We start from the raw sequence: 12,814 nt of genomic DNA on the forward strand, positions 1-12,814 counted from the left end.
TATTTGAAATATGCAAAATTATGATAGACCTATAGACATGATCCCTATATGTATCTGAATATGCAAAATTGTAATAGACTTATAGATATGATTTCTACCCTTTGCATGCATAGTTACCCACCCTTTTTTACTAGCCAGCCCCAAGCGTTTATTACAACTTATTACAAACAAGAATGAATAAAAAATTACATCAGAAAAAAATAGTAAAAAAAAGTACAACCAAAGGAGAGCATGATTCAGACTTCCTGTCTGAAATATGAGATAGACCAACTCAAAGACCACTGATCCAAAGCCTTTCTCCAATCTGAGTGTGTCAAAGTTCCCTAAGAGCCTCAATGGGACTCCGAGCAATGCTCACACCCAAATTATATCACCAGAATAGGGACAAGTGCAGTGTGGAAGGGCCAGGCCTCAAGTGTCCAAGTTCAGAGGGAGCTCAAACGGTCCCAAGGCAAGGCTCACAAGAGGGGGGCAGAACTTAAAATCTAAGAGAGAGTGCAAGTGAAGAACAGAATTCTAAGGAATAAAAGGAGAGGGAAACAGGTACACAAAAGGGGTTCAGGGAATAGGGGAATTGCAAAGAGCCTACTACTTAGGCTAGGGCAAGCTTTAGGCATACCCAGCAATGGAGGATGCTGGCATGCCTATAAGTCTGCCAGAACACACCATATTAGATGCTAGGATCCCGGGGGATCAAGTTTGAGTCATGGACAATAATTTGCAGTACTGTCATGCCTCAAACCATAGCATAAACACATAGGGAGTGGGGGTTTTGGGATTCATAATAGATTTAGAATAGGAAGAAGGAAATTACAGCATGCTAAATTAAGCATTGAACTACACAGAAGCAGTAGGCAGACATGCAGGTAAAGGTAGTAAATAACACATTGTTGTGATTGCTGGAAACCTTAATCAGGACATACCAGTTTCAAAGAAGCAAAATACAGCAGTAGCAGTACTTGGAAAACAGGCTACAACACAGGTAAGAGAGAATGCTTTTGAACGTGAGGGTGAGTTCAGAAAACTAGGAGTGTTCGTGTTAATGAAAGAGCAGGTATTTATAGTGTGAAACAGGCAGAAAATAAGGCAAGAAATAACCATGTACCAATTAAAATCAATCAGTACAAGAACTTCCTTAATTAAGGAGTTCAAACTTAAACGGTAGTGAACAGAAATCATTTAATGAAAGAGATCGAGTAAGCATCTTGTGCAAAGTAGGCAATTAGGGGTAAATACATAGGAGTTTAATTAAGGGAAGAATCTTTAAGATACACGGTTCAACAAATAAGGTAAGATACCCAATAAAATCAATCAGTACATAGTAAATCAAGGAGTCATGGGTTCGAAATCACTGGTTCACGAGTAAACCAAGCCAGAAAGGCTAAGGAAAGTTTTTGAATCAAACCAAGTAACAAGAAAATTAGCACAACAAGGAAAGAATCAATCAGATTTACACAAAGGAGGTTTGAAATCAGTCCAAAAATTAAAAGTCATTTTAGAGGGGAAGCTCAGCATATATAAAGAGTACACAAGTATTAGGCATGCGGGGCTGAATTTAGGACAAAGAAAAAGCGTCATGCAATCACAAAAATTAGCAAGTAGTGAACTATAAGAACATGGTAGTCATCTTAGTGACAAGAAGAGGGAGAGTATCAAATAGCATGTAGAGGGTCCAGTAGAAAGACCCTAGAAGAGTTTAGCAAGAAATCAGAATCATATAAAGAAACAAAGGTTGAAAAAAAGATTTGGAAACTCAGTCGACCAGTAGATGAAACAATATTCAGAAACTCGAATAGGTCCAAAGAAGTTAGGGTTTTGATATCAAACAAGTTCAAAGATGAAGAACAAGCAAATCACATAGCGAATAGTCTCAATACTCGGATGAAACCCCAAATTTTAGGGTTTTGCCATCAATCGAGTGTAGAGATGAAAAGACAAGTAATCAAGGCAAAAATACTAACGAAATAAGTTCGGAAATCTCAGAAAGGAACTGAGACTTTTAACATGCATTTTCCAGTAGAATAACAATCATAAGAAACACAGTAGAAGAACACATAAGAAATACAGTAGAAGAAACACATAGGAAATACAGTAGAAGGAACTTATAAGAAACACAGTAAAAGACACACATGCGAAACACAGTAGAACATGCTAACGATCAGAGACACTTTAAAGGATAACTTAACGAAACCCTAAATCGGAAAAAAGATGAAGGCTCTGAAGGTATAGTTTTGAAAGAACTTTGAGAAAATGTTTAAAAGCTTAGAGAAAACACTGATATACAACGGATCTAAAAGAATCGAAAAAACCTCGAAGGGTTAGGGTTTTAGAAGAACCCAGGTGATGAGAAAGGCTTGGAAAGTCATTGATCTGAGCCGGAGAAGTCGAGATCAGGCTAGAATGACCGTGGCTTGCCGGAGCAAGGTCGGAGATGGCCATAGAACTCGAATCAAACAAAGTCTGGGCCAAGCTTCCTCATGGTCAGGCCTTGAAACCACAGTAACCAGGCGTATAGGAGTTATAGGAGGCCGGTATAGGACTTCAATGGCCTTGGAAGCCATGGATTCCGGTGATTTTAGGGTGGAAGTGGAGGGAGGCGGCTAGGGTTTGAGAAGCTTTGAGAGAGAATTGAGAGAAAAGGGGGTTTCAAAGGCGGCTCGGGATGCAAAATGACTAGGGTTTGGGGGGTAAGGGGAAATTAAAAAAGGAAAGATTAAAAGGTGGCCGTTGATCATTTTGATCAACGGCCTAGATTAAATGGGGAATCCGGGCGGGTTGTTTAGAAGGGCCGTGGGTCGGGTAGATTAGGTAATTGGGTTTAATTGGAGGTCCAAATCCGGCTAAAATTGAAATGCAAATGGGCTATCATTTAAATAGCCATTTTTCCCTCATTTATTTTATAAGAAATAATAAATAATTTCTGGAAGTAAATTAAAGGAACTAAAATAATTAATAATATATAATTATTAATTTGAAAATACTGGACTTAATTTTTATAAATATAAATGCAATTAAATCTTAAAAGGGGCTAATATTGCAATTATATGCAATTTAGCTTTACAAATACTAAATAAATTCGTAAAAATATGCAAAGAATATATTAGCTATATTTTAGTATAAATATGAGAATCCACTAAATGAATCACCAAAATGATAATTTTGAGAATTATTATTGTTTTTTTTTTAAAAATAGGGGAGTAAATTGGCTTAAAAATCTTTAAAAATTAAGGAAAAATAATAAAACATTTGGACATGCTTATATATGCGTACATATGCTATTTTGAAAGTATTTTGCATATTAAAAATATAAGGAAAAAAATTGGGTATCAACAGCTGCCCCTCTTTACCCGAGAAGGATGAAAGAGTTGTCGGGTAAAGATATGATGGCCAATTTTGACCTGGCGAAACGGTTTGAAGAGGTTTGGCCGTGCTCTGGCTTCTGAGCTGCCTACATATCCCTGGTCTTACAAGAATCAGGCCATATGTAGTTCAAGATCCGTCGGCGGAATATGCCGATGGAGACTTTCCAAGAGCGGACGCAATATTCAAGGCGGGGTGAATGATTAAGGTCTGATGGGGCTGCTGGAACTGGAGCGGAATCACTCCTGTCGAGATGGCCGTTGCTCGCCGGTTTACCTGCAAATAAGCAAATACAAGCATATATTGTGCATAAATTTAAACGTGATGCAAATTCCCGTCGGACCATGAATGTTGTCTTTCGACGGTTAGAATGACGTCCTTAGACCATGATGTCCTGGGCCATGATGCGTATAATAAAGGATTCGCAGGCCATGAAATAATGCTCTCGGGCTAAGAATGATGCCTCCGAACCATGATGCCTTTGAATAATGATATGCAAAAGATTAAAGGAATCCTCAGGCCATAGCATGGCGTTCTCGAGCTATGCAAATGGTGCCTCTGAACAATGACGCCCTTGGATAATTTGGTGATCTTTCAGCCCATGAAATGCAGAATTTGGCGATCTTTCAGCCCATGAGATGCGTAAATAAAGCGGCGATCTTTCAACCATGGAAATGTAAATGAGGTGGTAATCTTTCAGCCATGCAAGCGTAAATAAAGCGGCGATCTTTCAGCCATGCAGAACGTAAATGAGGTGGCGATCTTTCAGCCATGCAAGCATAAAAAAGCGGCGATCTTTCAGCCATGCAGAATGTAAATAAGGTGGCGATCTTTCAGCCATGCAAGCGTAAATAAAGCGGTGATCTTTCAGCCATGCAGAACGTAAAATAAAGCGGCGATCTTTCAGCCATGCGGAATGTGAAATAAAGCGGCGATCTTTCAGCCATGCAGAATGTAAATAAGGTGGCAATCTTTCAGCCATGCAAGCGTAAATAAAGTGGCGATATTTCAGCCATGCAGAACATAAATGAGGTGGCGATCTTTCAGCCATGCAAGCGTAAATAAAGCAGCGATCTTCAGCCATGCAGAATGTAAATAAGGTGGCGATCTTTCAGCCATGCAAGCATAAATAAAGTGGCGATCTTTCAGCCATGCAGAACGTAAAATAAAGCGGCGATCTTTCAGCCATGCAGAATGTGAAATAAAGCGGCGATCTTTCAGCCATGCAGAATGTAAATAAGGTGGCGATCATTCAGCCATGCAAGCGTAATAAAGTGGCAATATTTCAGCCATGCAGATATAGATGGAGACAGTGCTTAGTCTCAGAAGGCAGAATGGTAGCCTTATGCAATGCAGACAATGCAGATGGAGACAGTGCTTAGTCTCGGAAGGCAGAATGGTAGCCTTATGCAATGCAGAAAATGCAGATAAGATGGCAAATGGTAATAGAGTTTCTTAGCTGATAACAGGTTGCGATAAGTGTGACTGCTGGGGATATTGTGATATAGGGCATATCACCGGTGTGCGCGGATAGCAAATGCCGGTAAATGCAACAATTCCGAGAGTTGTATTCTTGAACAACGTTTTTCTCGCGAGTGTATAGTATGTCAGATGCTTTCGCAATCCAAGTGTCTGCATCCAAAGAGAAATCGTGAGTTTTGTAGAGGGGAGGTTAGTTCGTATCCCCGATGGCCTTGCTTGACCTGTTCGTCTTTGATCTGGTGATACGATATGTATCGTAGGGGGGTAGCATCGCTGAACAAAGCGATTTCGAACATGCATGAATTTGTAAAAATAAGACATAAGTATATATTTAAGAATAACTTTTAGATGAACCGACGATTGTGACGTGGCTCAAGACATTGCGACCTCTCTTGCTACGGAATTTTGAGGGTCTTCCTCAAAATTCTGCCCCAGTTTAATGAGTTGATGCTTCTGACGGCTACTGGCGATGACTGGCTGAAATTACTTCGGAATTTTGAGGGTCCTCCTCAAAATTCTGCCCCAGTTTCCAATTGCGGGGGAAAATGAAAATTTTATTGAATTGTGACCGAAACCATAAGGCTGCCTACGTATCCCCTCTTAAACGGGAATCAGGTCAGACATAGTTCAATTACATCATATAGGAAAGCATATAGATTACATATAATAACGCTTGACTGCATCTGAATTAATCGGTTTCGGCCAAACTTCTCCGTCCATTTCAGCAAGTATGAGGGATCCTCCTGTCAGAATCCGGTGAACCATGTATGGACCTTGCCAGTTGGGGGAAAATTTCCCTTTGGCTTCATCTTGATGCGGAAAGACTTTCTTTAATACCGGCTGTCCTGAGATGAACTGTCTCGGCTTGACTCTTTTGTTGAAGGCTCTGGACATCCTATTCTGATAAAGTTGACCATGGCAAACTGCATTCATTCTTTTCCCATCTATGAGAGCCAGCTGCTCGTAACGAATCTTCACCCACTCTGCATCATCGAGTTCAGCTTCTTGTATGATTCTTAAGGAAGGAATTTCTACTTCGGCTGGAATGAAGGCTTATGTACCATAAACCAGCATATAGGGGGTTGCCCCAGTTGATGTGCGGACTGTGGTGCGATGCCCCAATAAAGCAAATGAAAGCTTTTTGTGCCACTGCTTATGCTTCTCTACCATTTTCCTTAGTATCTTCTTAATGTTCTTGTTGGCGGCTTCTACAGCTCCATTCATTTGAGGCCTGTAGGCTGTGGAATTCTTGTGTTTGATCCTGAAGGTTTCACACATGGCTTTCATCAAATCACTGTTGAGGTTGGAGCCATTATCAGTGATGATAGATTCTGGAATCCCGAATCGACAAACGATGCGGTCGCGGACAAAGTCTGCCATGACTTTCTTAGTTGCTGCTCTGTAAGATGCTGCTTCGACCCATTTGGTGATATAATCGATTGCTACCAGGATAAATCTGTGTCCGTTGGAAGCGGCAGGCTCGATTGGTCCAATGATATCCATTCCCAAAGCGGTGAAAGGCCATGGTGAGCTTATTGCATTAAGCTCATTGGGAGGCACCTTTATCATGTCTGCATGTATCTGACAGCGGTGGCATTTTCGGACATACTGGATGCAGTCTGTTTCCATAGTCATCCAAAAGTAACCAGCCCGGAGTATCTTCTTGGCTAAGACAAAGCCGTTCATATGTGGACCACAAGTCCCAGTGTGAATTTCTTCTAGCAGCTTGGATGCTTCCTTTGCGTCGACACACCTGAGTAGACCCAAATCAGGAGTCCTCCTATACAAGATTCCTCCACTATGAAAGAAGTTGTTAGATAACCTCCGAAGTGTGCGCTTCTGAACAGGATTCACAATTCTGGGTATTCTCCTTTTGTCAAGTATTCCTTGATATCCTGAAACCAAGGTTTTCCGACTGCTTCTTCCTCAACATGGGCACAGTAAGCTGGCTGATCATGGATCTTTACTGGAATGGGATCAATGAAGTTTTTGTCTGGATACTGTATCATGGACGACAAGGTAGCCAATGCATCGGCGAATTCATTCTGGATTCTGGGAACATGTCGGAATTCTGTCTTTGTGAACCTCTTTCTCAATTCCTATACGTGATGCAGATACGGGAGTATCTTAGAGTTCTTTCTTGCCCATTCTTCTCGGACCTGATGTATGAGTAAGTCTGAATCTCCAATTACTAGCAGCTCTTGAATGTTCATGTCAATGGCCATATTGAGCCCTAGGATGCAGGCTTCATATTCGGCCATGTTGTTGATGCACGGGAACCTGAGTTTGGCAGACACCGGATAATGCTGACCGGTTTCTGATACTAGGACTGCTCCTATGCCAACTCCTTTGAAATTTGCTGCTCCGTCGAAAAACATTCTCCAGCCATCATAGGATTCTGCAATGTCTTCTCCTATGAATGATACCTCTTCGTCAGGAAAATACGTCTTCAGGGGTTCGTATTCTCCATCCACGGGGTTTTCAGCAAGGTGATCTGCTAGTGCCTGTCCCTTGATTGCTTTTTGAGTCACGTAGGCAATGTCGAACTCACTCAACAGGATTTGCCACTTGGCCAGCTTGCCGGTGGGCATGGGCTTCTGAAAGATGTACTTCAAAGGATCCATCCTTGATATGAGATATGTAGTATAGGCACAGAAGTAGTGCCTCAGCTTCTGGGCCACCCAAGTCAGATCACAACAGGTGCGCTCTAACAGAGAATATCGGGCCTCGTACGGAGTGAACTTCTTGCTGAGATAGTAAATGGCCTGCTCTTTCCTCCCCGTTTCATCATGCTACCCCAGGACGCAACCGAAGGCACCATCTAATACTGCGATGTAGAGTAGTAACGGTCTACCCGGCTCGGGCGGGACCAAAACTGGTGGTGTTGACAGGTACTCCTTGATTCTGTCGAAAGCTTTCTGGCAGTCATCGGTCCACTTGGTAGCGGCATCATTCTTTAACATCTTGAAGATCAGCTCACAGATGACCGTAGATTGTGCTATGAACCGGCTGATGTAGTTGAGTCTCCCCAAGAAACTCATCACGTCCTTCTTGTTCTTTGGCGGTGGTAGTTCTTGAATGACTTTGACCTTTGATGGATCCAGTTCTATTCCTCGGTGACTCACAATAAACCCCAGCAATTTTCTAGCGGGTACCCCAAATGCGCATTTCGCGGGGTTCAGTTTCAAGTTGTATCTTCGCAACCTATTGAAAAACTTTCTCAAATCTTCCATGTGATCGGTGGCCTTTTTGGACTTGATGATAACATCGTCTACGTACACCTCGATCTCCTTGTGTATCATATCATGAAAAATGGTGGTCATAGCCCTCATGTAGGTGGCCCCTGCATTCTTTAAACCAAACGGCATCATCTTGTAGCAGTATATTCCCCACGGCGTAATGAAAACCGTTTTCTCAGCATCTTCTTCATCCATCCAAATCTGGTGGTAACCGACGAAACAATCCACAAATGATTGCAATTCATGCTTGGCGTAATTGTCGATCAGGATGTGTATGTTTGGCAAGGGAAGTCGTCTTTCGGATTGGCCCGGTTGAGATCCCGGTAGTCGACACAGACTCTAACCTTCCCGTCCTTCTTTTGTACTGGCACAATGTTAGCTAACCATGTCGGATACTCAACGACCCTGAGAACTTTAGCTTTGACCTGCTTAGTGACTTCTTCCTTGATTTTCAGACTCATATCAGGTTTGAACTTTCTGAGCTTTTGCTTTACCGGCGGACATGTTGGATCAGTTGGTAGTTTGTGAGCAACAATAGACGTGCTTAGGCCCGTCATGTCGTCATATGACCAGGCGAATATGTCCTCATATTCTCTTAGAAACTCTGTGTATTCCTTCTTTTCTGATGACGATAAGTGAACACTGATTCGCGTTTCCTTGACATTTCCTTCATCCCCCAGATTAACAATTTCTGTCTCGTCCAGGTTGGACTTTGGTCTGTTTTCAAAATTCTCAACTTCCTTAACAATCTACTCCAGTATGTCATCTTCCTCTGAATCTATATCCGTTTGTTGCGTTGTCTCATTGCATGTCACAGTCATCGGTTCATCAAGATAAGTAATAGTAATGCTGTATAGGTAGAGTAATGAGAGAAAATAATAAGAGTGTTGATTTATTAGAAAAAAAATTGAAATGCTTTGATAAATTCCATAACTGTTTTGAACATTGAAGATCTTATTGCGGAAATTTAAAATGCGAAAGAAAAACTAGTAAAGTTAAAAGATAGTGCATGATGCTTGTTCAGCCTTGCTACCCCGAGGCTCGCCGGGCTCTGGTGGTTCTGATGGTCGAGTTATTGAGGCATGCTCCTCCACTCACAGCTTGTATGGAAGGGCCTTCCTCTCCCTCCTCCTCGAGAACGACGCAACAATCCATATCATCATCTTCCAGGAACAAATTCTTCACTGCTGCCAGTGCTTCCTCTTCTTCTGACCCATAGATAACATCGGCCGGTTGGAAAGTCTGTTCCAAGTGTGGTATTGGCTGCTCCAGCGGATAGTAAGGACCGCGCCATGGTGGCGACCAGTTGTTGAATTCCTCCTAGGTGTACTCATATCCCAGACCGAAGGTGGTGCCATGCTTCTTGAGCTTTATGGGCTTAGCGATTCCTTGGAGGTTCTTGCCAAGCCCTTTACCCGGTTCGTACCCACTCCAATTCAATATGCTCTCGATTTTGTTGTCCCACCATTTGTCCTTGTCAACGGCGTTGACTCGCTCAATGTGGTGATAGGTCTCCCCACCTATCTTTCTTCTGCCTCCGATTGTTGGGATGGTTTGGCGACTGTATATAGGGTTGCTACCATCGCCGTGAATGATCACCTCCTGGTGATTCCACTCAAACTTTACTGCCTGATGTAGTGTTGACGCTACGGCCGCATCAGCATGAATCCAGGGTCGTCCTAACAACAGATTATAAGATGCCGGCACGTCTATCACTTGAAAATCCACATCGAACCAAGTAGGCCCCATTTGTAAACACAGACTAATTTCCCCAATGGTGGACCTTTGGGAGCCGTCGAAAGCTTTTACGTTGATGGCCCCGTCCTTGATCTCGTACAACCCCTTACCCAACGTCCTGAGTGTTACCAACGGACAAATGTTGAGGCTGGATCCCCCATCAATCAGGACTCTGGTGACAAAATAATCTTCGCATTGCACGGTGATGTGCAATGCCTTGTTATGACCCAACCCTTCTTGTGGCAGCTCATCTTCATGAAAAGTGATCTTGTGACTTTCCAATACCTGTCCTACCATGTTAGCCATCTCTTCGCTGGTGATGTTGCTTGGCACATATGCTTCACTCAGCATCAGAATTTTGTAGCAAAGCAAGGATAGAAATTTGCGTCGGTGTTTTTTTCAACTGATCAATGACCAAGTATTCCTTGGCCTGTATCTTTCTCCAGAGATCATCCGGCCCGATCTCAGTGATGGTTGCCTGCTAGAAGCCTGCTTGCTTGACTCAGCCAGATGTTCCGGGGTATAAACTCTACCAGTTCTCGTCATACCCTGTGCCGCAATAGCTTCTCCGAACATAACCTTGCCTTTCCTTCTTGCCTCGGCAGTGTAGTCCCATGGTATAGCCTTTGTATGGAACGGTGTTATGGCTAACATTGAAACTGGAATTGGCGTGGCTATCTTTACCCCGAACGGAGCACGCACCTTGGGCGGTAAAACTACAACTTCGAATGGTGTAAGTGCCTTTGCTGGAGACACGAATTCGACCTCAATTGGCGCTAGCGTCTTTGCAGATGGTGGCGCTTCAAACTCCAGCGGTATGGACATATTTACCTCGGCATCCCCAGAGGGCTGAATCTGGACTATGATCGGATTAAGGGTGACTATTGGTTGCTTTGGGTCGTCACCTTCTGTGATCAAACCGATCGATCCTTTGGAATCCCAATCATCCTCTATTTCAATCATGTGAACGCCTCCTCCCTTGTCGTCATGCAGAGGGTTATTGCGGACATTTGGAGCAGGCTCCTTTGCCACAATAATCTTGTTATCAATTAGAGTCTGGATTTTATCTTTCAGAGAACGGCATTCGTCAATGGTGTGTCCTTTCATGCCGGAATGGTATGCACAGGATTTATTTGAATTAACCCACTGAGAAGGGTTCTCAGGGGTTACAGCAGGGATAGGGGTGACATAACCAGCAGCTTTAAGTCTTTCATACAACTGGTCGATAGGTTCAGCAATAGCCGTATACTGTTTTAGAGGTCTTCGGTCAAAATTTGGTCGAGGTTTAGGGAAGTTTTGGCGTGCAGGCGGAGATTGATAGTGGGCTGGTTGAGTATTGTAGGCTTGGTAAACATGTGCGGGTTGGGAATATTTGGGTGAAGTAGGCTGATATGTGGGTGGTGGAGGTGATTGATAAGTGGGTGAGGGTGCTTGGTAATTCGGAGTGGGCTGATATGTGAGTAGAGGTGTCGGGTAGGTTCGGTATTTGATAGGAGATTTGGTTCTTTGTGCAACCATCACAACTCCTACGTCTCTCTTTTTGGACACACCACCGGACTGCAAGGCCTTGTTTGTAGCTTGCAAGGCCTCGAAGTTTGTGACCATACCGCTCTTAATGCCTTCTTCGATTCGTTCCCCCAGCTTGATGATGTCAGAAAATTTGTGGCTTTCAATCATCATTAGTTGCTCATAGTATTGCGGGTCTTGTGCCCGGACAAAGAATTTGTTCATTTGTTCCTCCTCCAAGGCAGGTCTGACTTTAGCGGCTTCCGACCTCCAGCGAGTAGCATACTCGCGAAATGTTTTTGTAGGTTTCTTCTTCAGATTCTGAATGTAGAACACATCCGGCGCATTTTCTGTGTTAAATCTGAACCTGTCCATGAAATCAGAGGCCATATCGACCCAACTTGACCATTTCTTAGGATCCTGGCTGATGTACCAGGATAGTGCATCTCCTTTTAGACTCCTCATGAATAGCTTCATGCGGATTCTCTCGTCTTTTCCTACCCCAACCAACTTGTCACAATATGTCCTCAAATGGACCCTGGGATCACCTGTACCATCAAACATCTCGAACTTAGGAGGTTTGTACCCCTCGGGCAGTTCGACATCGGGCTGTATGCAAAGATCTTCGTAGTTCAGCCCTTTGATTCCCTTACTCCCTTCGACGCCCTGAATTCTGCTTGTCAATTTCTTAAGTTCTTCGGCCAGGTTCTTGATAAGCAAATCTTTATCATCAGACTCGGATATGTTTGAGATGGGTGGGGTGGAGTGCGGTATAGTCTCCACGTAGATGGGGGTGTTATGGTGAGTGTGGCAGTGGTCATTTGTGGGATTTTGAGGTTCTGGGATGAGCAGCGGGCTATTGTTGGAAGTATGGCAGGTGTTGCAGTGGTGGTGATGAGCGGGATGGTTTTGTTGCTTTGGGATGTTATGTGGAGGTGTAGGGTTCTGAGCGTTTGGGAAATTGATATCTGGAGTAGTGAGGGAAAATGACAGATTTGCCAGATTCCGAACCTGATCAAGTTCTTCTTGGAATTTCAGCAGCTTTTGTTCCAGTTGGGATGCATTTTCCTTGGGAACCAGAGTACCATGACCATGAGTGATCTCTACCCGTTCAGTTGAGTTTTCCTTTCTTGCGTTGTTCAAATCTTCCATCTTCCCTTTGTTCTTGTTTTTGACAGGACTAAGAGGAGGAGTGGGTGGAGGGCCCCTGGATCTCGTGGAATAAGATGATGTTGCCAGAGCGCACGAACTAACCTTTGGGGAGGGGAATAAATAAACAAGAAGTAAAAACAAAAAAGGTAACAAGTCAATGAGGATCATAAAAATATTGCAATATTTAAACACATAGTGTAGAATGTAAACCGCGTCCTAATTTGGGAGCCTCGTTGTGCCCGAGGTAGGCCTAGCGACAGATTGATTTGGAGAACTTAGAATGCTAAATGCCTCATTTTATTGATAAAAAATAGACGAATCCCAAAATGACACTAAAT

Source organism: Nicotiana attenuata, chromosome 1, assembly GCF_001879085.1.
Source record: "Nicotiana attenuata strain UT chromosome 1, NIATTr2, whole genome shotgun sequence".
NCBI classification, from domain to species: domain Eukaryota; kingdom Viridiplantae; phylum Streptophyta; class Magnoliopsida; order Solanales; family Solanaceae; genus Nicotiana; species Nicotiana attenuata.